At 39.6% G+C, this 27,081-nt stretch overlaps 1 protein-coding gene across 1 annotated transcript in view; it reads left to right on the forward strand.

Moving 5' to 3' along the window:
• The first annotated feature begins 1,037 nt into the window (after positions 1-1,037).
• Positions 1,038-27,081, forward strand: part of LOC119657455 — a 126,599-nt gene continuing 100,555 nt past the window's right edge. The window contains exon 1 of the mRNA XM_038064369.1: positions 1,038-1,678. The gene's annotated coding sequence lies outside the window, so the exon portion shown is untranslated. The remainder of the gene's footprint in view (positions 1,679-27,081) is intronic.

A 27,081-nucleotide genomic window follows, 5' to 3' on the forward strand; every position in this document is an offset into this window, starting at 1 on the left:
GATGAGGCTCAGCTCAGCCCGTACCAACGTTTAAGCTATAGATCTAGTAATTATAAATGTTCTGCAGGGCTTTAGGGAATAGGTCCCGAGATGCATGGTTAATAAGGGAATAGATAGACTGATGGTAAACTACTTTTGTATTGTTTAAAACCTTGAAAATGATGGCCTCCAAGGAGAACTAGCTAAAATGAGAAAATCTTCTGACAAAGACACTCCTGCGAATGGTTGCAGAAGAGTTCAAATGTGCAAGTTATGATCGAACTGCGAAGTTTTTTTTTTTGGTTTTTATAACAAAAGTTTATACCAGGGGTGGGCCATTATGTAAAGTAATTATAACAAAAGTAAAGGAGCTTACTAAGGGTTACACACCCCCCGAAATAGTAGGGCTTGATCCAAAAGGCTATTGATCTGTGCAAATCAAAGGACTGAACTTCGGTCAACTGAATAAGAAAGATTGTAGAAGCGGATAGAAGTCCCTATTATATAGTTTCATACGTTTAAGGATTCGCGGGATACCTACCTCTTTACTTCAGTAATATAATAAGATATAATATTTAGTTGCCGGCTTCGCTATAATTACATGGTTCTTACGCTTAATTCACCACAGGAAATCTATGTGAGTTCCGAATTTCTGATGCGTTGCAACTAGAATAGAAATACTGCTGCGATTCGCAAATAAAAGTTTTAGATTCTTCGTCACGCCAATTAAGTGAATTTTGACCTTATCTATTCTTCTTTCCAGAAGCAATTGACCATGTCCTTGAGAAAAGCTTTGTCCATTTGCGCATTTATCATTTTGCCCAAAACAAAACTCTATTTTTTCTCAATTCACTGTTCATAAGGGTAACCAGCCAAATCAACCACGCAACACTATTGGCGATCTTTCTCCACAATTTCGTTTGTTGCATTAGTATAGGTGCTGCTGGATCGATAACGAAGAGGCGACAACGTTACCGATACCGTCTTGAAGAAGTCTCAAAGAAGTCTTGAAGAAGCAAGCAAAGACAGCAAAACTCTGGCTGAATGGTTGACAACGACAGACTCGACTATGGCGGGCGTAGAAAACCAAACAACAGCCTAACAGATTCTCCAGTGAATCCGAGACTTCCGTTGAAGGCACATTGGCCAAGTAACGACTTTTAAAGTACACTCGGGACTTTTGGATCCGTTGATCGTTTTACATTAGGATCAGTTCGATTTTGGTGAACAATTACAACACATACCGGAGCTCAGTAAAGTTATTTTCGAAAAACGGTGGCCGTGTGGGTGTAGCTTCAAAGGTACTAGCTTTTGTGGACTAATATAATATCCAGTCGCCCGCAAGAAGGCGGCTTAAAGAATTTTAGGAGGACCGGAGTCAAGATCGTGATCTATTTTCGATAATAGTTGGATATAAGTGACTTTCAGTGATTGACTATTTCTTCCTTCACAGTCGGTCAAAGACGTGAAAAAGACAAGAATTCTTTTGATCCAAGACAAATTCGAAATATCGTCCCATCAATTATATGGGAAGCACATCGACGGAATATTAATTTGAATGGTTAACGTGTGTAAGTTGAGTAGTGATCGGCCTTTTGTATAGTGTCGGCGCGGTACTTTGCATTTTTGGAGGTTGAAGCCGAATTTGAATTTTGATTAAGCTGATTTCGTTAATTATATTTGCACTGCAACAATAAAGGTAAGTTCCAGACGATTTTTTGAAAGTGAACGAACATTTTTCTCAGACAAATTGAAAGTGTTTTTCCTTTGGGAAAAGTGATCATGATAAAATTTTAAATGATTTCACTTGATGTGTGGTTGAAAGTGAATTGCATTCGGGCCTATTTAAGGTATTGTACTTTCGATCATACGTGACAAAGTACATCCATCCACAATTCGATGGAAAACCTTCTTCAGTCACAGAGCCATTTGGAATTTGATGTGTGATTGCAAGAAGAACAACAATTATTCGCTTAAAAAAGCTGCGAAATTATCGTGTTTTAAGACCATACGTGCTCCTTCAATGTAATGCTTTTGCGAATCGAAAAATATAAGTCAAACTTTTTTTTCATGCATGGCTGAGTGCTTAATAACAAACGTTAATAATGGACTTTCAACGCTCCGAAAATTTCGCTTGCACCTTAAACTAAATTAAATTTGCATTACAAACAATGGAGTTGACTATTGGCGGTTTTTCGTCGAAAATAAATCTCAAACCTGAACACAAATGAGGACCTACATAAGAGGAAATGTGTAAAACAATGTACGAAGCAATTGCACTGCCAACTCTTCCAAGCACCTATTGAGTAACTCGTTAAAGAACTAACAGCAATATCACCGGTCAATATCGATTGTCGTCCAAGAAATAAACCGCAATATGAGCATTCCATTTACGTAAATTCAATCAACGTAATCGCAAATAGCATTCGTCCCATCCATAACAATGGGAATTACCAGCGCCATCCAAGTACTCAACGTGGAGAGGTGCGAATCGACAAAACTGCTAACCTTGCACTCAATCAGGCTCTTTCTCAACGACAAATCGAAACCGCCAAATTCTTTTAATTGAAGGTGAATATTGGTAACAGTACAGCATTGAAAGCAGCGCTCAGCAGGCATACCTTTATTGCTTCCCGTACGCCTCCAACAGCTCGGATACTTGAATCGAAATTTGAATAAAATTTAATCTCTTGAAATTTTGAACAACCAAAAACTGAAATTTCACGCGGAATTAAACTTTTTAAATTTAATTTAATTTTCTAAATGTCGAAAAAGCACTGAATGATCAGGTGTCAAGTTCAAGGCAAACTTTTCTCCCAAACAGGGACTTAAAAACGACTAAGATACAACGTTCCAAGATGAAGTTCAAAGATACTATTAGCATAAAATCTCAAGGTTGGGAAGATATTAAATTTTCCAAAAGTCATTAGAGCAAGTTGGCGGTCTTTGAATATTATTACGCTCGATTTAATTGGCGTCAAGCAACGAGTGTCTTGGGGTGAGACAGTCATGATATTCTGCGCGGTGGAATTGAATCTCCTGCTGCGCTTTTGCGACATCTATTTGCCTCTTTTGACGCGTCTATCGTCAATTCTTTGAATGATTGTTCGCATCTAAGTAAAATAGGCATATCAATTTTTTATTTATGTTACATTCTGTCACGTAATTATGTTTTAGTCGCCTTTTTGGGATGAGGTGTCCGACTCCCGCACAACAAGAAAAATCGTAATCCAAGATTTGTTCGGCGGTACATGCATGGTATAATATCACGCGACAACTGCGGGGGAACACGCAAACTATTAGCACGGATTAAGGCGACACTGGTTTGTACCTTTCCCCTTCCCCGTGCAAGAGGAAAACTACAACCTGTTCAGAATATTAGAGATAACAAACTCGTCAAATTCATCTAGCGGTCCATGGTTTTAGCTTTTGTTTGAAAATCTAAATGTATTTCAGATAAACAGCTCCGCAATAACCATGAATTATAAGCAGTAGTTCTACAAGGATATCACCATAAATTCTCAGTTTGAAGTGATTTTTCCAGCTTTTGTCTTTATCTTCATTTAATTGTCTGGCTTGCGCCTTTTAAGATTTCTGGCACTAAATGTCTAAAAAGTTTCGTGCGAATGTAAATATAAAAACCACTTAACTGTTCACTTACGCCTTCTGGAATTTACGATTGGAACCCAAGAAGCAATAAATGCATTAGCCACTGCAGAAGCATCCGATTTTTATATATTTTTAATTCTACTAATTAAGAAGTAAATTTCGGAACGATAGGATTACACCTCATTGGCTCAGATTTCACACCTTCAGCAATAAAATTGCAATCCAATAAAATTATTTGAACTAAATTTAATTAAGAATGAAGATCTGACATACACATTTGATCCGTACAACCGTAGTGCCAACATATATTATATTAGGTTATTTGCGAAATATTCAAATCTATGGAAAATTTTGGATTCAGAAACTTTCCTAAATAATAAAGAAACAAAATAAAAATCTGTGGGAATCAAAGAGTCAAGACTGTTCACTAGAAGATCATTTGGTCGGTTGGTTAGGACTAGATCTGCGGCATTTCAACTGGAACCAATTTTCAGATATAAGTTTTCTCATTTACAAGTGACATCTCCTTAGATATTTTCTTATGAATTGCAATGTCGTATGTCTACATTCACAATGTTCCAAAACAGCAGGACGTATGGCCCATCATGTCCAGTAAAAATTGGTGATTTATAGTACTTCTACACTTTCGCTAGGGATTATTTTTATCTCAAATGCATTGTGCAATCCAGTGAAATTAGATGAGATGGCAAAACTTATGGCCAATACTCCTAATCGTATAAAGCAACTTGGATTGCATCACTATGGCCACAGCAGCATGCAACTGGGGTTGGATCTCCCATATTAGGCATAATCTTTGCGATACGTAAACTGGACCGTAATGCCTTCTCCTGGTAATATTCAAAGCTCGTCCTAACATCATTCACATACTGACAGTATTGTGTTTGCCTTCATGTTTACCTCAGTCTGATTTAGCTCGATCATCGGCCTAGGTCTACCTTAATAAGGAACTCCAAACATCCCGGTTTTGAGCCGTGGTTCATCAATTCGATATCCTAAAAGTATCTGGCGGCCTGGCCTAGGCCATCGCTTCATCTCAGGCAGGGTGTGCCTCGTATTTTTTTTCTACTATTGATAATACCCTTATAGACTTTTCGGGCTTGATCATCATTTTCGATACGGATTAAGTGACCCGCCTACCGCAATCTGTTGAGCGGGATTTTGTCCAAATCATCATCAACAGCGCAACAACCGGTATTCGGTCTAGGCCTGCCTTAATAAGAAACTCCAGACATCCCGGTTTTGCTGTCTTGGCGTCCTGACCTACGCCACGCTCCATCTTAGACAGGGTCTGCCTCATCTTCTTTTTCTACCGTAGATATTGCCCTTATAGACTTTCCAGCCTGGATCATCCTCATCCATACGGATTAAGTGACCCGCCCACTGTAACCTATTGAGCCGGATGTTATCCACAACCTGACGGTCATGGTATCGCTCATAGATTTCGTCGTTATGTAGGCTACGCGTCGAAATCGTCCATCCTCATGTAGGGGCCCAAAAATTCTTTGCAAAATTCTTTTCTCGAACTCGGCCAAGAGTTCGCAATTCTTCTTGCTAAGAACCCAAGTTTCCGAGGAATATATGAGGACTGGCAAGATCATTGTCTTGTACAATCAGAGCTTTGACCCTACAGTGAGATGTTTCGAGCATATCAACTGAAATAGGTACTGTTGGCTGACAACAACAGATTTTCGACCCTAGATAGGAGAAATTATCAACGACCTCAAAGTTTTTTGTGCGGCTGGTGCCAAGTATGTTTGTGGCCGTATCAATGATAACGTTCTTCAGGTGGTTGTGAAGATCATTTGTTGATGCTTCATCTCCAAGTCCTCTGTTCTTATAGGTGTTGCGGAGGACTATGTTGTAGATTGCTTCAATGTTAACTCTCACCAGATTGTCAGAGGGGATTCTGGGTGGTGTTGTTATTCGAGCTCGGAGAACTATACCAACGAGATAGTGATCTCTATATTGGCCCCCCTATATGTTCTAATATTCATCAAGGCTAAAAGGTGGCGGCGTTCGATCAACACGTGGTCAATTTGGTTGAAATTGGTCCCGTCTGGAGAGGCCCATGTATGTTTGTGGGCCACTTTCCGCTCAAACCAGGTACTTCCAACAACCATTTCGTGTGACACTGCTAACTGAATAATCCGCAGTCCGTTATCATTTGTTTTTTCTTAAGCTATGGGAGCCAGCGTATCGTCTGAATACAGGCTCCTTCCCTACATGGCTGTTAAAATCCCCAAGTATGATTTTAATATCATATCTGGGACAGGCTTCGAGGGTTCGTTCTACTGCCTCGTAGATATCCTTCTCCGACTCTGCAGTCTCCTCTGTGGGGGCGTGGACGTTAATGAGGCTTATATTTTAAAACTTTCCTCACAAGCGCAGAGTGCATAACCATTCGCTTATGTTTTCAAAGCCTATAACAGCAGGTTTGATTTTTTGGCGGACTAAGAAACCTACTCCGAGTACATGGTTTACTGGACGACCACTATAATATATGGTGTAGTGGCTCTTCTCCAGGAAACCGGTCCCTGGCCAACGCATTTCCTGTAACGCTGTTACATCAGCCCTATATTGGGACAGGGTATCGGCTAGCTGCTCATCAGCTTCATCTCTGCACAGTGAGCGCACGTTCCATGAGAAATGTGCAAATCGTATTCCTTTGTCGTTGCCGGGTTCGTCGTTGTGTAATCCGTCTAGTCCGAGGGTCCTGTTGTGGCTTCGTAACAAGTTATTTTCCGTGTAGGGTTGTCAGTCCTGCCCAACCTCCAACTTGGTGGACCATTTGGTATAATTTGTTCCGTTTTTAGTCGCGGGAGACTCGCCTTCATCTTTAACCATCTTAAGCTCTTCGTTAAGAAAGAGCTTCCAGCGGTCACCACGTGGAGGTGGAGATAGGGTTTGGTAGTTGAACTGTTGGTGTTGGTTCAGCAGGCATTTCCCAGGTTTTATGCTCCATCCTGGGTACCAATCCACGTTTCGCCCAGGGACCTATACTACCCTTTGACCACCGGATTAGGTTTCCAGCCTACCGCAACCTGTTGAGTGGGATTTTGTCCACAACCAAACGATAATGGTATCACTCATAAATTTTGTCGTTATACAGGCTAAGAAATCGTCCGTAGAGCGCTGGGCTGAAGTAGCGAAGGGTCACGGTTCAAATGAGGATAATAATCACGGGCAAGCGCAATGTAGACCACATTGTCTCCTACAGTGTACTGTATTGTATCGTTATGGACTCAAATAAAGTGCTCTATTACACTTCAAGTCCCTGATCTAATTGGATTGTTGCGCCAACGATTATTATTATCAATCGTCCATCCTTTTTTATTGGGCCCAAAATCCTTTCAGAGGATTCTTCTCTCGAACGCGACTAAAAGTTTGCAATTTTTTGGCAAGACCATTTAGTGTACATTAAATTGTAAGACGTTTCGAGCGGAACAGTTTTTGTAAGCTGAAATAAGCTCTGTTGGCAGCCAACAACCGTGCGCGGATTTCTTAGATTGGAGAAATGATCTACTATATCAAAGTGGTAATCTCCTGTATTTATTGTCCTTATTTGACTAGCGCTCTTTGGTGTTGTCTGTTTGTTTTTGCCATCATACATTTTGTCTTGCCTTCAATGAACTTCAGCACAAGATCCTGCGTCGCCTGCTCGATCTGGATGAAGGTAGACTGTACATCTCTTCGTGTTCTCTCCATGATGTCGCTATTGTCAGCATAGGTTGTAGTTGGGTGGACTTAAATACGTATTTACTGCATCATCACGAATCGCTTTTTTCAGAGTCAGGTGAAAAAGGATGCATGATAGCATGTGTTAGAATTTTGTTGTTGTTGAACGACCTCGAAAGTGATTCCACTGTTTTTATCTGGCCTCGCACTTTGGAAAGGGTCAACCTAATATGTCTACGTCAACTTTATTGGGATACCGAATTCTCTCACAGGCGTGTAAAATTTTACTCTGGCTATGGTATTATAGTCGGCCTTGAAGTCTATGAAGAGATGATGCAACTATATATGTTGAAAACAAAACCTTATCAAATTCGGTTGACTCTATGTCTGTCTCTCCTTTTTTTCGCGGGGGAAATACATCAAGGATACGCATCTAGAATCGAGGACGCGAACGCTGGACTTTTACCGACTAAAATCACCCATATTTTCTCACCTGGACCCATGCTGTTTGCCACGCAGCCAATGATCTCATTCGCTCCATTTGCTTGCTAAGACGCGCTTCCAGTTTCTCTTACAAACGGGTTGCATCATCGGCTAAAACATTAACTGGAATCATCCCCGGAATCAGGCATCCTGCCTTGTGATTGTGAATTTTGATCACTGATGCCCATACTGGTTCAGATATAAAAGAACACAACTGACGATTCACGATAAAAGTAATCGTCGACTATGATTCGGACCGCCTATTTGGAAGCATCCTTGCTAATGACGAGCTGATGCTCGTTGCTTTTTGACGAGCTAGTTTTAAATCAGGTTTTAAACAGTGTCGCAGTGTCGAAACGATTTTCTACAGCAGTCGGGGACACATAATAGAAGGAGACCTTTTACCTTTTATTGGTAACATAATTAACTTGTAAGAACCTCCCCGTTCGTCAGAATTTGTTTGATAGCAGAGTCGCTTGAAGGGACGTCAGTCTCGATTAGAATTTTTCAAATCTCTTAATTTTGAAACCCGATCGCGAGAAGGGGGACTAAGGGGGTCATAAAGGGGTCAATTAAATTAAGGGGCCATTCTCAGAAACCACGCACCAGAAAAATCTGAAAAAAATCTTGTTGATGTCTCTAAATGACATCTCATCTAGGCTTCGAAATACCATCCATACCGTTATCTGCCAACAAGCGACATTGTAATCGCAATGATCTCAAATCTAAAAAAAAAAAAAACATCTTTTTGTACAAAGAACGCAGTATCCAAGCAAAAGGGGGGAAAATATCGACAAGCCTTTGGGTGCGGGAACTATATTGCCGTGGCAGAAAACAAAATCCATTATTGTCTTGTTGAAGAACAGAAGTTGCCGGAAATATCACTAATTTCTCTGCTGTAAATCGCATCACCAAAAAAACTTGCAGATGGTCGCCTGCTCGTTTTCATGATCCTGGGCGGAACGTTAACGGTAAACTTCTCATTCACAATTACAGGAAGCTTTAAAGGTGCAACGATGTGGATTGCAATTCCGAACAGAAGCAAAAAGATTTCTGCAGCAAAACTGACAACCTAGACGATTTCCATGGAGAACCGTTCTTTGGATCCTTGCGGCTTCCATATGGTTACTACTTTCACTCGTTTATAGATTCTGGAAATACGACATCTTTTGCTTCGAACAACTCAGCGAGCATGTCCACTCTGGATTTCACGACAAGCTTAAGGGACTTATTCAGCACTCCGTCTAGGCCGAGGCTTTATGGTCGCTTTTTCTACAAGTTTTCCAGTAGCAGCTCTCTAAGGACTGGTGGTATTGACATTGCGTTTATTCAAGGACCCAAGCGTTGAAATTACCAGCAATCACCTTTAGACTTCGTCCCCTTGCGCCAAGAAAAAGACTGTCATTGATGGGGCGTAGCGGTTGTATACATATACCCCACTTGTTTTCGACCACACAGCCACCGGCTGACCCGCAGTACATTGAATAGATTGTAAGTCACAAGCTCACATCTCCACTCCATTGGTCAAATTTGTGACTCATACACCTATATACGTTGTGTACTCAAGTAAGTCCTAAGCGACCTTGCAATTATTGAAGTTTATTTAAGTAAACCTCATTTTCTCATTGGAGTCAGCGCCTTCCTCAATTTCGGGCAATATGCCGGTTATCCCGACCTTCTTTTACTTGGCATAATAAACATTACGGGTCCCTATTGCACAATGCAGTATGGATGTTCTCCCCACACCGTCGGCATCAATTGGATCGAGTAATGTCGCTGGCGCATGTCTTCGAGAGTGGTCCAAACATAATTCATTTAAATCACCTCTTTAGTGAGATCAGTACCGCCATAGACTTTTCTTAAACTTACAATGGACCCCTCCGCAAGTTCTTCCAACTTAAATGGTTCTTTCAAAGCAGTGAAAATTTCTCCCTCCGCTGTCACCTCATTCAGATACTTACATTGTATGTAGGTCTCATGTTTTTGAGCACGTACTGCAGCATTCTTCCCAGGCAAGTTCCTAATTTGAGTGCGAAAACCATCAGTTTTGCCTACCCCGTTCTGGGTTATTTGGATTCTGTTCACGTTTCTGCCCAGACTGGGATCAGCTTTGACCTTTTTGAATATTTCCGCGAAGAACAGATAGCCCTTGCTACAATTCACACTTCTTCTTTGTTGGTGACTTTTAACCTTCCATTTTTAATGTTTTGTATAAAACAAAACCTTATTAAAATCGGTTTACTGTCTGTCTGTCTATCACACGCATTTTTCTCGGAGACAATTATAACGATTGACAGCAAATTTGGTGAAAAGGTGGGAACTGTGGACGCTCACGCATGCAATGAGTTACATCCCTTTACGTTGAATTTAAGGGGCGTCCCAATACAAGCAAAAGCGATGTGTAAATTTTTTTCACCAAATACATGTGTATTAAAGGAAAGGTTTCGATTAGTACTTTCCGAAGCCGGTCTTAGTTTTGACATTTGTTTGAAAGGTGGGCAGTGCGGGGGGGGGGAGGTTGAAAGGGATCATTCCCTTAAAGGACCCATTCTCAGAAACTACTTCACGGAAAAATCTGAAAAAAATCACGAGGCTGTCACTATATGGTACATATGCTCTGAAATACCTTCCATACTGTTCTGCTTTGAAATAAAGTTAATAATAGTATATTACTATAATTTTTAGTAATTGGATGCAAATCCCCCTTAAGTTCATCCCATTATCACAAAATTTTGCAGTAATATAGGTTATAACATTGGGCATAATTCTAAAAGGTTTGGTGAAAATCGCACTATTAATAACAAATTTATAATAGGTCAGATTTGTCGTTCCCTTGCAAATTCAAGACTACGAAAGTCACCCGAAAGTGGATACTCCCACATAATATATACATATATTACGTGCTACCTACTAAGGGGGCAAATGCGCACTCAAATGCCTTTATATAAGAAATATATAAAAGCTTTCATACCTGAAGCGTCCAGCTTCCGGTTTCGTGACTTGTTTTTATTACTTTGGCTGTATGGTTTCTCTTTTCTTGACTTTTAGTGCCGCTTTTTGGAATCGCCTGTCCGCATTTTTTCTCCTAGGTGCTGTTAATTACTTAGAAGATCCCACTCTTGACGACCGGAAGCATGTTTGCTCACTCCCAAAAGCGGCCAATACTGGAATTCCGAGCCTCTGCATTGTGGTCAACTCACCAGAAATGAATAAACACTAGGCCGTGCATGGTCAGAAAAGAAAAGCACATACACACATATTTACACATCAATAGGTATGCCCCTAACCGCACCTGGGGTCGCGGATAATTGGACATCTAGAAACTCCGTACAGGAATGTCTGTCTGTTCATCTGTCCGACTATCTGTCTGGCACACGTACTTACCATAGAATCGACTACAGCGATTGAGTCAAAATTTGGTGGGAAAACCCACAATTGTAAGCAGTTGCACTTTTTACGTTGAGTTAAGGGGGAGGGGATCCTCATACATGTAAAAGGGGAGTGTAATGTGGCGCGGCAGGATCTGCAGAAGGTTACGTGTTCATATCACGTCGGGGTCACCAATTTAGCAATCACTTAACTTCCTTTGTTTAAAAACACGCAATAATCAATCTGGATTGTTAACCGGCTACACTACTTTCGTGGTTGATGTACGATGCGAAGTTAATAATAGTAGCTGAAACACAGTTGAGTCAAAGAAAATAAATTCGAGGATAGTGTATACTATTATTAATAAATTATAATTTCTTTCGCACTTTAGTCGGGCTAAGGCGGCTTAAAATGTCCAAAACTACTCGTGAGAGTTACATGCCACGGTTGGAGACAGAAGAGACCGGCTTATTTCCAGGCGGTCTTTTCCTGTCCCAACCAACGGCACTTTCTCACCGCTAATCCTCCACTCTCGGGGCGAGTTCTAAAAAAACAAGTGGAGAATTCCACGCCATCTACTTGTCCGCATTTGCAACATTCGAAATAAATTTCGAATGCTGCGGATCCTGCCGCGCCACAGTAACATTCTTTTGACCCAACTTAGTCATAAGTAGTCAGATGAAAGGTCTCAATTAGTACTTTTCAAAGCAAGTCTTAGTTTTGCCTTTTGTTGGAAAGGCGGGGAGCGCGAGGGTGGAAAGTGTTCATTTCTCTAAGGGACCCCTTCTCAAAAATTACCAGACCGAAAAATCTGAAAAAAATCATGAAGCTACCTCCATACGGTGTCCACGCTACAACGACGATTAGAAAGCCACCTAGAGACAATAGTATAGATTATAGTGTAAGGCACGATATCTCCAAATTTGATCAAAATCGTATTATTGCTAATAAACGTAAACTAGCTGAAAATTGTCTTTTCGGTGCAAATTTACTGCAACCCAAAAAGCTAAATATCAATATCAGCCTTGATGAATGTCAGAACATATAGGGGGACCAATATAGACTCGGAACACTATCTCGTTGGCATGGTGTTCGAAGCTCGAATAACAACACCACCTAGAATCCCCTCTGACAATCAGGTGAGAGTTAACACTGAAGAAATCCATAACACAGCCCTCCGCGACACCTATAAGAGGGAAATGGATGCCGCAATAATCGCAGTCAACAGAGAACCTGGAGATGAAGCATCAACAAATGATCTTCACAACCACCTGAAGAACGTTATCATTGATACGGCCACAAACATACTTGGCCTCAGACGCAAAAGGAATCGGAACGGCTGATTTGACGATGAATGTAAGCTGGCTACGAAACGGATGAATGCCGCATACCGAGTAATGTTGCATTCTCAAAGAACGCTGGCACGCGCAGAGGCTTATCACGATCTCCGTCGAACGGAAAAACGACTTCACAGACGGAAAAAGGAAGCCTGGGAGAACCAACAAGTCTGTGAACTAGAAAAGTACAGGGAGCAACCGCACCAAGCGCGCAAGTTTTACCAACAAGTCAGTAGAATGAAGCCTTATACACCTCGATGCTCATCCTGCCAAGACAAAGAAGTAAATCTGATTTCCGACAGAATGGGCATATTAGAGCGATGGGTTGAGTACTTCGATGAGCTACTGAACAACCAGAACATCGGCGAGTTGGAGGTCCCGCCAACTGAAGACGACGGACAAATACTGCCACCACCAAGTTTAGGAGAAACAGTCCGTGCAATTCATCGGCTAAAAAATCATAAGTCGCCAGGAGCCGATGGAATTACAGCCGAATTGGTTAAATATGGAGGCGACCAGTTACACCAAGTGGGTCATCAACTTGTGCTCAAGGTATGCGACAGCGAATCAATGTCTGACGATTGGCAACGAGACATTATCTGTCTCATACATAAAAAGGGAGATATCACACAGTGCAGCAATTATAGAGGTATCACGTTGCTGAGTACCATCTATAAGATATTCTCCTCTATCATTGGCCCATACCAAAGAGGCTCAACTCCAGGCAAATCAGCAACAGATCAAATTTTCTCTGTGCGGCAAGCGATGGAAAAACTGTTGGAATATGGACAACGGTTGCACCATCTATTCGTCCACTTTAAAGCCGCCTATGACAGCATAGACAGGGTAAAATTGTATACGGCCATGAGAGAATTCGGTATCCCGACGAAATTGATAAGACTGACTAGGCTGACCCTGATCAATGTGCGAGGCCAGATAGAAGCAGCAGGATCACTCTCAAGACCATTCGGCAACAACAACGGTCTACGACAAGGGGATGCCCTATCATGCGTCCTCTTTAACCTGGCCCTCGAGAAAGTGATCCGTGATGCTGAGGTAAATGCAAGAGGTATGATTCTCTTCAAGTCCACCCAACTAGTGGCCTATGCTGACGACATTGACATCATGGAAAGAACCACCGAGAAGTACAAACTGCCTCATCCAGATCGAGCAGGCGGCGCGAGATCTTGGGCTGCACACCAATGAAGGTAAAACAAAATATATGGTGGCAACATCAGCATCGAAAACCAATCAACCAACAACATCAAAGCGCACTGGTCAAACGGGAAGAATAAGGATAGAAGAATACAACTTTGAGAGCTAAGATGATGAAATCCGCGTACGGTTATTGGCAGCCAACAGAACCTATTTCAGCTTACAAAAACTGTTCCGCTCGAAACGTCTCACCATAGGATCAAAGCTCTTACTGTACAAGACTATGATCTTGCCAGTCCTCATGTATTCCTCGGAAACTTGGGTTCTCAGCGAGAAAAATTGCGAGCTCTTGGTCGCGTTCGAGAGAAAAATCCTCCGAAGAATTTTTGACCCCCTACATAAGGATGACGATTCCGTAGCCTACACAATGACGGTCCGTCCGGTTGTGGATAGAATCCGGCTCAATAGGTTACGGTGGGGGGGTCACTTAATCCGTATGGATGAGGATGATCCCACCCGGAAAGCTTTTAGGCATATCGAATTGGTGGATCTCGGCGCAAAATCGGGATGTCTGGAGTTCCTTATTAAGGCAGGCCTAGACCGGATACCGGTTGTTGCGCCGTTGGTGATAATGAATATCACACTAAAGTGAGTAGTCTGACTTGCTAAATGCATATACCTATATTACTGGCTACATACAAATGGAATGGTTCTAAAAAATGGTACATCTAAAATAAACAAACCTCTTTTTTCCGAGTTTTATTCTAGTTTGGACCACTATTTTGCTCTTTAAAATTTATTACGAAATTCTTTCAACATGGATTAATTTTCTACAAGTCAAGCTTGCATCCATTTTCATTTAGAAAAAGCAAACACTAATAGATCGCTTCATATTGTTTTGTCGCAGACCCTTCTTTTGTCGATGAAATCTGATATATTCTCAACGACCAAGTCCGTTGGCTTTATCAAAAGTGGCCAACCATTCGCTTCATTTCCAAACAGGCCAATACCTTTCTCATCAGAGGTTTTACAACTTCTAAACAATTTAAAAAAAAAATATGAACAAAAATGAGGAACAGAGACTGCAGGATAACTTCGTCGTCTCTATTATTCAGGTGTGAGACAATAACAAATATAGCAGCATAGATACGTGCACGCGTTGACAGCTTGCTATAGAACAGTGGAGGAGGAGTGCAAGTTTCTCGGTAAGCCAAGAAGAGAGTTGAAACGCATTGGCATAAACGGACAACGATGCTGGGGATTTGCCCCAACCTATTTTATATCAAACATTTAGGAGCAAATTTATCAGATGAAAATCCATAAAAAATCAACGGTCATAAAAATAAATTAGAAAAAAATTTAATTCTCTTCATATTTTTATTCTAAACATAATTTTGATTTGCAAATTTCCTTACCACTGGGTTCAGTTCATTGCACTTATGAGCCATTAGCGAGATATTTTATTGCTGCCAAAAGAATACGCAAATGATGCACCATACTGAAAAATCTGTTATCTATCTGTTGATGGCTTATAAAGAATTAATAGATTGAATCGAAAAGCAGTACATTTGCCTTTTAGTACCTTTCTCTTATAAGACTTATCTAAATCTCCACTTCGAACGAATATAGCTTCGACAAATATTGATCTCTATGTTTCTGGCACCTTCTCCTAAGCTCATATTTGGAAACAATTAATAAACACGTTGAACTAACGGATTCTCCGGGACAATATTGAATCGATTGATTTTAGAATTCTCAAGCACCGTTTTAAGACTTTTTCTTATTTAACTTAATTGGACGAGCGTCAACTTTCATGTTCCAATGAATGGCTTTTACGGCGTTTTCGTAGTTTGTGTATAATATTTGCATATAAAAGTCCAGTTGGTTATTGATGCATTCTAATTAGCAAAGATAAAAATTTAATTTCGAGGATGGATTTATTACTAAAATATTGAGTTCAGATGTGCAGTGTGCAATAAAACAGTATGGGGGACTGGTGGGAAAGTGGTATCTCTTAGATGTGATGATATCAAACTCAGACGGCTTTGATTAAGCGAAGTCTATTCCCTGGAGATGTGCATACATAAATGTATTTGGAACATTCAAATTCGAACATTGCAACGCCTAAATATTGTAATAAGTAGAGCATAGTGAATTATTTTTAGCTTCATTTTAAAAAACAGGTTGTCATAGGTTTTTGCAGAAGTTAAACAGCAATTTTAATATTTATACAACTCGAAATACCGGAAGCTGGCGCTTCGGGTAAAAGGTTTTGTGTTCATCTTATGTGAGAAACTTTCTACGCACTTTCTCATTCGTATATGGCTAAAAACCCGAAATATTCCTTCATATTTTTTCAAACTACAAGAAATACTTGCATATTACAGACGTAGATATTATGCTCACCCTAAAAAAAAACATTCCCTGTTACCGAATACTGTATTCTATATCCATGCATATAAATTGATCGTACACCTATTTTCGATTTACTTCATGCATAAAAGCATATATATGTACATACCAAGTATGTATATTGAATACCGCTTGTTCAATGTATAAATGTACATCTATCTGAAATAGGCACTACCCAAAACTATATATAAATACATACATATGTATGGCTGGCTGGAGTAATCGATATTGATATATAAATGATTGAAAAAATTAAACGAAATGTTTTTTCTCATTGACGTGAACTGACTTTGTTGTGGTATTGACGAATTGACATGCTATAATGACGTCATACACGTTTTAGAATGCACGAAATTCACATAAAATGTAAAAGTTTGGATTTCTATAACTTTGTTAATAATAGATAGATTTCCTTCGAACTTCGCAAAATTATGCCTTATATTATCCCCTATGCAAGTACCAACTTGGGGCCAAATTTCTAAAATATGCTAATATTATTAACTTTATTTGTACAGTTATCGGGACCGGTTGTATTTTGAGGCTTAGATCTCGTTTAGATACACAACAACACATGTATGTACTATAAAAAATATTAAAGTCAGAGGGTAGAGACATGCTCTCTAAATAATTACCGTCCAAGCGTAAATAGTGAACTACTTGTAGCCACCAAGATTGTTAAGGAAATCCAAATTATTATTTCGATATTTATTCAAATATTTCAATAGGAATTTTTGAAAGGGATTTGAAAATCGGCTTTTTAACATTGTCATGTTTCTTTCGACAGAAGCTACTGAGTATTTTTCTCATCTCCTCCACTAAAAGAGGAGAAGATCGCAGAATATGGGAGAAATACCTGGTTTGCGTGGAAAGAGATCCAGAAAAAACATAGATCTCTTCACATGGAACGACCTCCAATCAAATTGACTCTTTGAAAAACAATACCACGTCACAATCCCACAACATGTTGCCCCTTCCATTCTTCCCTGGTTGAAAGTCCTTGTGCTTGGCATAGTACACATGCAATGACCACAATTCCCGTGGTACTTCATTTAGGATGTTATTATGCCCGTAAAACTTGCTGTCCGGCTTCCTGACTCACGAAATTAGACGGTAGTGCACGATAAAACGTGTTTAATTCAAGGTCCAGTGAGGGGAAAGAGAGTAACTTGAGGACTTGCACATGCGATCTTTGGATCATTTCAAACTTGCTCCCGATGTATTTGACGCTTGACGTCCGCTACTACACAATAGAATCGCATATTAGGATAGGGCGGAACATGGCTTTTTCATGCAAAGAAGCAAGGAACCAAAATGCAAGATGAATGGTATGCATGCTGTTCAAGCAAAAACAATACCGTCTTAAAGCACTGGTCTGTGGAAAATAATTAACATTAGAGATTATTACTTTGAAAAGGTCCTAAATTTGTCCATCTAGAGTCGAAAATCGCAACTGATAATAAATACCAGAATGACATCCGTTCATAGAGAGCTTATTTCACCTTACAAAAACTGTTTCGCTCCAGACATCTAGGGTCAAACTCAAACTGTACAAGACGATGATATTTCCTGCCTTCATGCATTCCTAAAAGGGGAAAGAAGAAGGGGAGGGCCCTCAGCAAGAAAAATAGTGAGCTCGTGGTTACGTTCGAAAAGTTTTTAGTGCACTTCAATAGGATGGACAACTCTGCAGCTGCTGCTGATCTTACCAGAGGTTCACATTCAGCAGATATCATTATCCTTTAAATAGTTTTCTGAAGGAAAATGTCGTGACAAGTTCCACAAGTGGCTTTGTAACTCCTGTTTGAACGCGGCTCGTTCTATTTGTTTTTTTTTTTAGGTTTAGAGATGTATACAGTCTGTTAGTATTGAAATCCTCTGGGGCAAAAATTTTTTTTCAGAGTATTGAAATATTCTTCGAATATTTAAATATTAGGAGTATTATGTCGATATCTTTGTCAAATAAAAAGTGCCCCACTTTAGTTTATGCTAACGGATGTTGTTTGCGTTCAAGTGCCACATTTTCAGCTGGTTCATGTGTGTTAGAGAAGGAGCTGTGGGATATGATTCGTTGGTTAACTCAGTATTAAGAAGAGCCCTTCGTTGCATTAGCTCGACTTTGAGGTACAAACTTTAAAATGGTAATATATCTGCCCTGCTTGGCTAAGCCTTTAGAACCTTGAATCGTTGATGTGCAGCTAGCAGGGTAGCATAGGGGTAAATCAAAAGAACACTGGCTTCAAAGTGGGAAGTGAATATAGGAAATAAAGTCAAGTATACCTGAATATAGGTATACTGATAGGTTGAAAACAAGTTGACAGACTGACTCTATCTGTCATATAAAAACAAAGTTAGGAACTGAAATGCGACACAGACAGAGGGGCGGAGGGGAGGTCAACAAGATCATTCCAGTAGACGAAAGTCAACCATTAATAGCGGCCTCTCCATAAAACTGGAAAAGCTGACAGTGTAGGCTTTTCAGGTCCTAGGTGCAGCTTCACTTGAAGGGAATATAGAAGAGTTCTTTTGGATACTTTAACCCCGCTTGAAAGGAGCTGAATCCCGCGGGCCAAGAGTCGCAAGCAGAGTGGGAAAATACATTACAAATGTATCCTCGACCTCATTCTTTTTCAGCCATCAGATGTTTAAAAGGCGTGACTCATGGGCACCTTTACCGTCGTTGGCATTTAAGGAACAGAACTGAATATCTAGAGAAAGTTCCTTAAAAATACCGGAGCACTTGGAAGGTAAAAAAATCTTCAAAGAAAAAACTTTAATGACTTCAAAATTTTCATTCTTCGGGTTCGAATTTCATACCAGACAATACGTATCTACATCCAGAAAGCAAACATTTCTCATAAAACAACCTAAAAAAATCATTATTTTGGCACTCAATGGTCACGACCAATTATTGAGGTAAAATGATGTAACCAAACAAGAATTTGATGTTGTTAATACTTAAGAAATGTGTTTATATACTAAAGGCCTATCGGTGATCCACGCTTATTGGTTGGCCCCCTTTTGAATAAAACATCGTCTACTTGGTTCCAGTAGCGATAATCTAGAGAAGCCTCTACTTTTCTAAGAATGTCCTCCTATAGAAAGCATATCGAACATCTTCGAGCCTGCCCCGTTTCTAAACGGGAGAAAAGCTGAAGACAAAAAAGGATATCCCCCTTGCTGATGAAATCGATCAGCCGTTCAATGTTTTGTGAAGATACGTACTTCTTCCATCTGGACATCACATTGAACTCCCCTAGTAGAATTTCAACGTTCTTTCTTTAAGCAAGGGGCCGCCAGAGACCAGAGAGTGCGATGCTTCATATCTGCAGATCTACAATCAAGCTGGATATCAAATTCATGGGAACAGTGTAATTTTCAGAATTATAAGGTTTTTGTATTTTATAGCGAACTGAATTTTCGAAAAGACATTAAAATTATTGCCGACTTTATTATATAAAAATCTTCCCCAAAAATCAATAAGGCCAAACACCTGCAATTTTCTATATCATCGTTTATTTCATTTATGGTTTTCATCTTCAATTTGTAATTGTAACCATCAGTTTATGTTCGAGGCACTCTTTTCGGGTAACTTAATGTAAATTTAAGACGCTATTAATCCACTTTCAATAATGAAGCTTCACGCTGCCTTATTTCGCCGGCTTATTTATGCACCTATAAAAATATGACAGTTGAAGCTGCTGATAAAATATTGCTATGCCTGCAATCAGTATTTTAGGCTCATATGCAATTATACGCATTACATGATGTGCATTTCTGTAAGTTTTTGGTACTAGAGAATTGTCTGCCGCGGCAATTTCTTCGAAAATATGAATATAGATATCCATGTACCATGGCGGCGGGGGCCCGGCTGTAATTCATTTAAATTGATATAATCGCGAGGACAGATCAGCATAGTAGCTTCAGTCCCAATATGTGATTTATTCTGACCATATTTCGCTCCGTGGTATTCATGTTGGACACGCATAAAGGCACTTCGGTCGAAGTTAATTTATTAATTATGGAAAATCATTACACAATCTGCGCTCGAGGCTGCCCATCAATTACTTCCAAGCAAAGCCGGCAAACCTCTTTTAAGAAATACAATTTTCATCAAGCCGCTTCGACTACATTTAGGTTGGTAAATTCTGATATTAACCATCGTTTAAGTTGTTAGAAAATGATAAAAGCAGAGTTTATATCGCGGGGCCCCTCCTTTAAAAAACAACCCTAATAAAGCTTATTAAGAGTGTGAAGCGAAATTGCCAATTTGTGAGCATTCAAATCATTATTTACGAAATTTATGGTTTATAATTTGGCAGAATAACTTTTCAGCCAAACGCCGATAAAGAAACTATCAATTTTCATTTCTCCTCTCAAGCTGCATCTTTCATCACGCGTGAAGCCGTTTTCAGAATGAATTCATTTGAATGAAATTTATCTAAATCAATTTGATTGAATTAAGCTTAAATTCAGTGATACCAACGACCCCGAATTTAGGAATATTATCTGAACTGATTATCATTTCTAAAATATATCCAAAATTGAAATCCGATTAGAGTGAATGAACAGTTTCGATAGAAGACAAAAGAATCGATTTGGACCTTTTGAAAAATTGCTTTGCAAATTGGGGGCATAAATAACAATGCCAAATTACCCAAATAGCCAGTATGAATTTAAATTGTACACAGTTTTGATAAAACCTATTCTCAAATTGAATTAATGCAATTTTCATTTACAAACGAGAAGCGCCGAAGGACTCGTAAATAAATCTTCCTCTTTATTTATTGCAAGGAATGTTATTCACTCCGAATTTTTAATGAATAATACCTCGAATGCTCTGAAGTCATATTTCTACAATACAAAGTATCAAATTTAAATGGAATTCCAAACTATCAATTAATTTATTTTTGCGACCAAGCCTCTATGTCAATGGACTTGATTTTCAGCCAAATTTTTGTCAATAGCAAACTACAGAGCCACACCGCCTCTCTCTTTTAAAAGCGTGCTGTACACCGGCCTCCTATGAGATTAAGAATAAATAACCAGTTTATAGAATCTCACGAGACTGTAAACAACGGGGCTGACTTTAACACGGTGTCTACTTTTTTATGGTAATAAAATTGTGTGATCCAGTTAACTGCAGCAGTAATTTATGCAGATTCTACGTCTTATCTTGCATATGTAGCATAACTTACTTTTTTCAGAAAAGTGGTGCTTGAAGATGCGATACCTGGTCAAAATATTTTTCAAAATGAATTCTTTTGGAATGTTGCATTTTTTAAAAAATATTAATGAGGTTAAAGTCTACAAAATGAATGCAGTATTTTGGGTCGGCCAGAAGAATGCTACCCACTGGCTGTCTACGCATATCGAGATCTTCGCACAAAATAAGGTCACCTGAAGTCACAGATGAGGAGGAACATTCTCAATGAAGAATATGAATAAGAGCATAGAAATAACAGACAGCGGGTTCGAATTAATCGCCTTTAAACCTTGAACTGTTTAAAAAGTTGATTGAAACATTGAAAAAAAAGATAATCAAGTACAATTAGCCTGAAAAAAATGTAATTTGGTAATATAAATAACAAATGTAACCATATAATCCATTGCCACTCTATCAACTACACCTATAAAATAATTATGCACATAAGTAACTAAATTGTCATATGTTGATATATGGAATCAAATCAACACAATTTCTGATGAGTAAAAATGTTCCCGTATTAAACCGTTTCCCTGCCATTGCTTACAAACAAACCCACCGCATCTGGTTGAAAAAAAATCCACCCAACATTTGCATCTAATTAAAAATAAAATCATTGATCAAAACACTAATTTGAATTAACCTTCAAATTAGATCATGTCAAATAAAAGTGTTTGAATAAATCTTAAAGAAAAAAATCTGTTTCAAATTCAGTAATGCACCGCTGTCTGTTTGTTAATTTTACACTTCATCAACAATTCAACTCCCACGTAAATAACAATGGGTTCCTGGATTTTTCAATGACTTTCGTTTAATATAATAAAGATTGATGAATTGGGCAGAATGTATATGAAGTGACTCACAAGAACACATAAAACCGCACATTTAGTGAGTATCCAGTTCTTATTTAGTAATGTCTTCATCTACTCAGGAGCGGTAAAGCCGACACACAATCCGTCATGAAAGCTTACTGTTCCCATGTGTCTGTCATTTCATCATAAAAAAAAAACACATAAAGTAAGGATAGTTGATAGATCAATGTTCTGCAGTTGATATTATCACCAGATTGAATTGACTATAAATCATTCTAAAGAGGTCCCATAATCCCGTGGGCTACTAGAACAGGTTTTTTCTATTATTAAGTCATCAAAGATATAATAGTCTGTCCACTAGGATTGAGTGTCTGCAAATAACGAATCCATGAAAGTGAATACAAAAGCGTTAACTTTTCTTTACTACTCCTTCATATACCTTCAAGTATACTAACATACTCCTCCATAATAACATACCAAATTGTATAGCGGTATGGTTCCAAATATTAACAATAGAAGAATGTTTGTGGGTTGCAGAAGCGATTTGCACCTCATAAACCTTACATCCAATGATTTATACATTCATCTGACAATTATTCGACCATCAAATTCGAATGAAAGCAGATGATAGTTACGTATATGAGAAGCAAATTCTATCCCCGAAGAAAGACTTAGACGACAAACCTGAAATAATTTACACAATATTTTCACATTATTTGTATAATTCAATACTACATTTTAAATAGTCTTCTAGTCTACTGTTATGTTGGCATTAGCTCGTGAATATGTTGCAAGCAGCTACAATACGATTAATTATTACTTCGAGTTCAGATTTTATTCAAACAAAAGATTCAAGCGAGCAACTTGAAATTAATAAAAAGTTATCTGTTAGTTAAACAACGAGTAGCCTTTCGAACTTTCAAACTATTGAAGACAATTTTTTGGCACGAAGTTCTATCTCTCTTGTTTATCGCTGATAAAGGTACTGAGTGCAAAAGTTCAAAGTGCAATCAATTCATATGCTCGACAGGTCCAGTTTCCTTCCTGTAAGCAAGCCATTTTGCGTCTTCTCGCAAATATGTTTTCCTTGAGGATAGGATTGCATCACGCACCTACCAAAGACCCACGACCTCCTGAGAATATGGAACATATAGAACACACAAACTAAGGTGACGAATCTCCTCGGGAAACTTGTTAAAACCCTGATTAATGCGGGGGGGGGCAGTGGAAGACTTGTAGACTTAAGCCGGGGATAAAGGTGGGCAACAAAAAAACAAAGGCGAGATCATCTCAGATGTAATCAGTAATTCCAAGAAAGGAAATTTGCCTTCAGAAAGTGAAAACGGATCTGAAGTTGACAGACTTTAGCAGTAGTATGAGCTAAATCAGGCGAACGCAGAAAGGGGATCTGACATTGGTATTAATAAATCCAGTGGAAAGTTAGCGGATAGCTTTCGCGACCAGGCATAGCACCATGGCACTTATGCAATACGCAAACAGGCATAACGCTGTGTGTAAGATGATTTACCAGAACCTTACATACAAGCATGGGGGTGGAACATCTCCGGTATACCGGTATGAGCCGCAAGCAATACTCGACAGTTCTGCTCTCAGCATGTACTGGGACTGGCAAATTTAAACGAGGGGAAGAGGGTGAACTATGAACTATTGGATCGGGAAGAATCTTGAGAAGGCAGTTGCAGTTCCAATAATATTGTCAGCTACAGGTATTGTACCTAAATCCCTCACGGCCTCCCTTCTCACGCAGTCTGGTTCAAACCATGCAGAAGTATATCATTCTGTCAACGTGTTTGTAAGCAGCGATTTTCATATCCATAATTTCTAGGCTTTCCGCGTCAAATTAGAGTTCCGTTCTCAATATTGCCTCAGTAACGGCTTCAATCAAGGGTTTCTTACTCTTGTTCAGATGCTACTGACGGGATCATTTTCGACATTATCGTAGAGAATGGGTATTCATTTCTTCTCCAGATAAGAAATATACGCCTGCGCCACAGGTTTATTCTGAAGTCTACCAATGTCGCGGCTTTTATTGAGACTGATTTTACTTTTCTACAGTCACAGTAATCAGAATCGCATTTCGTTTTTAAGGTCTTGTGTAAAACAAAACCTTATTAAAATCGGTTTACTGTCTGTCTGTCTTTTTGAATAGTAGGTGAAAAGCTTCAAAAGCTACCGCTGACTTGTGCCATACAGTTAAAGGGGGGGGGGCTTTTGCCCACTAAAACCACCTACTTCTCTATCCACACTCCCCGCGGTACTGCCTTATGGTATTACGTCGCGGAACTAGATATATAACTATAACTGTTATTCGAGATGGTGACCCTCTCCCTCTCTTTCTTCCTTCTAAACTCCTCCTGGCCTAGCGTTCCGTGAATATTCTTTATTGATCGTTCTACCGCTTTCCATACCTCAAACGAACTCAACATATTCTCCAACTATGTTTTCCGCCGATAAATGGATATTGGCTACCGCTTCCACTTGCGTTCTGTATGACGCGGACCTTGTGCAAAAGAAAAGGACTTTCTCCGGATCCTCCGTTATGCACTCGCAAATCGGGCAGTTCGGAGAATCATCACGGTGGAGGCATCCTCGATAACCACCATGTCCACTTAGCAACTGCGTCAAATCATAGCCCGTCTTACCATGCCTCCGTTTAGTCCAGTCTTCAACATTCGGTATCAGCCTATGAGTCTAGCGTTCTTTCTTGCTCTTGTCTCATCGTTTTTGCTATTCTACCAGTGATAGATTCCTTGCCGACTTTCGTCGAACCGCGTTAGGTTCACCACCTTCGCGAATCCGTTGGGCTTCAGCCGCCAAGATATCGATAAGTACCATCCCAGCTATGATACATTATGCGTCGTCGGATTTTGCTCAATAAGCGCAGCAAGTTCGAAGGCGTCCGGATAGCTGAGTGGTTAGAGCGCAAAGCTGTCGTACGGAAGGTCGCGGTTCAAATCTCACTGGTGGCAGTGGAATTTGTATCGTGATTTGACGTCGGACACCAGTCGACTCAGCTGTGAATGAGTACCTGAGTCAAATCAGGGTAATAATCTCGGGCGAGCGCAATGCTGACCACATTGCCTCCTAATGTACCGTTACGGTCTTGAATGAAGTGCTCTAACACACTTCAAGGCCCTGATCCAACATGGATTGTTGCGCCAACGATTATTATTATTATTAAGTTCGAAGGACACTAAGTCGACAAGGCTCTGCTATTCTTTTTCTGAAGCTAATATTACCTAGTACAGTTGCCCACACAGTAGTAGCAATTCTTGAAATGAGTTGTCGACGGCTTTGTCTTGGACCTCCTATATTCTGTTGCATTCTTGCAATCAACGAGCTGATGTTAGACGCCTTTGTAGCTGCATATTGCAAATATTGTTTAAAGTTCAACTTCTGATCGAAAATCACCCGGCGATATTTGAGAGCAGACTGGGATTCTATAATTTCATCTCCTACTTTAATCTTTATAGACTCAGTACTAACTCTGTCTTCTGCTCTGCGAGTATTTTCCAATCACGACGTCTTCAACGTGGCTTGCCACGATTGTAATTCCAATGTCATCTGCGAATCCAATAGAGATGATACCGCCAGGGAGACACAAAGTTAGCACTGCGTTATACATAATGTTCCATAAAAAAGCACCGAGGACTGATCCTTGTGGTACACTACAAGTTGTTCGGTATTCTTTAGGACCCTGATCTGAGTAGCAACAAAGCTTCTTTTCTGTTAGTAACTCGAGAAAAATATGTATAAGGTACGTCGCGGTACCAAGCCTGGCAAGTGCCTCAATGATTTCTTTCCACCTCGTCGAGTTAAAGGCCTTTTTTTGTCGAGGATTACCACTGCACTATATTTATTACCTTCAATAGCCGATTTCGCAACATTTCTCACCAAATTGACCGCAATGGTCGTTGATTTTGCTTTCCGAAATCCAAACTGCCTGCCTCTGATAGACCGCCTTCCTTTTCCGCTATTGGGAGTAATCTATAATAGATTACTCACTTAAAAAGTTTGCCGATAGTACTTAAGAGGCATATTGGTCTATACGATGATGGTTCGCCTAGTAACTTTGCTTCGGGATGAGTTTCAATTTTTGTTTCTTCTACTATGCAGGGAAAACACCTTCTTTCAAGCAGACAGTAAATACTAAAGTTTTTGGTGCTATCCCTACTGCCAATTTGATAGCTATGTTCGCGATGCCATCTAATTCAGGAGTCTTGTTGATTTTGATGTTCTCGGCCGCTTCCAATACCTCTTCTTCCTATCTCGGATCGGATATCGGAGACGGTTGTAGCGATTCACTCCAAAGTTGGTGCAAAGCTCACGCATAAAATGAGTTATATAATTCTACATCGAATTTAATGGGAGGGTTTTGATATTTGTTGGAAAGTCGAGGAGTGCGCGGGATCGAAAATGATCATTTTTTTAAGGGACCCATTTTTAGAAACTACACAACCGAAATATCTGAGAAAATCACGAGGCTGCCACTATATGGTACCTAGGTTCCGAAATACCCCCCACACCGATATTTATTCAAAAAAAGTTTATAATAGTATATTACTATATTACTATAACTATAACCCCCCTTAAGTTCATTCTAGCACCACGAAATTTTGCAACAATATATAATAGAATATAGTATAAAGCAGAAATCCTACCAAGTTTGGAAATCGCACTATTACTAACAAAGTTATAATAGGTCGAAATTGTTGCTTCTTTGTAAATTCAATTGAATGTCAATATCACCTGAATATGGATATTCTCCCATAATATATCATATATTACGTGCTACGTAGTAATGGAGCAAATGCACACTCAAATGTCCTTATATAAGAAATACACAAAACCTTTCATACCCGAAGCGTCCAGCTTTTGGTTTACCGACTTGTTTCTAAAGTTGTCAATAGTCATTCTGCTTAAAATCCGGAACAGCGGATGTCATTCTAACCCCTATCTTTCCAACAGATTTCTAGCTTTTAAAAATTTCATGTCCAAAAACCCA

The sequence above is a fragment of the Hermetia illucens genome, chromosome 5, assembly GCF_905115235.1.
Source record: "Hermetia illucens chromosome 5, iHerIll2.2.curated.20191125, whole genome shotgun sequence".
Lineage (NCBI taxonomy): Eukaryota > Metazoa > Arthropoda > Insecta > Diptera > Stratiomyidae > Hermetia > Hermetia illucens.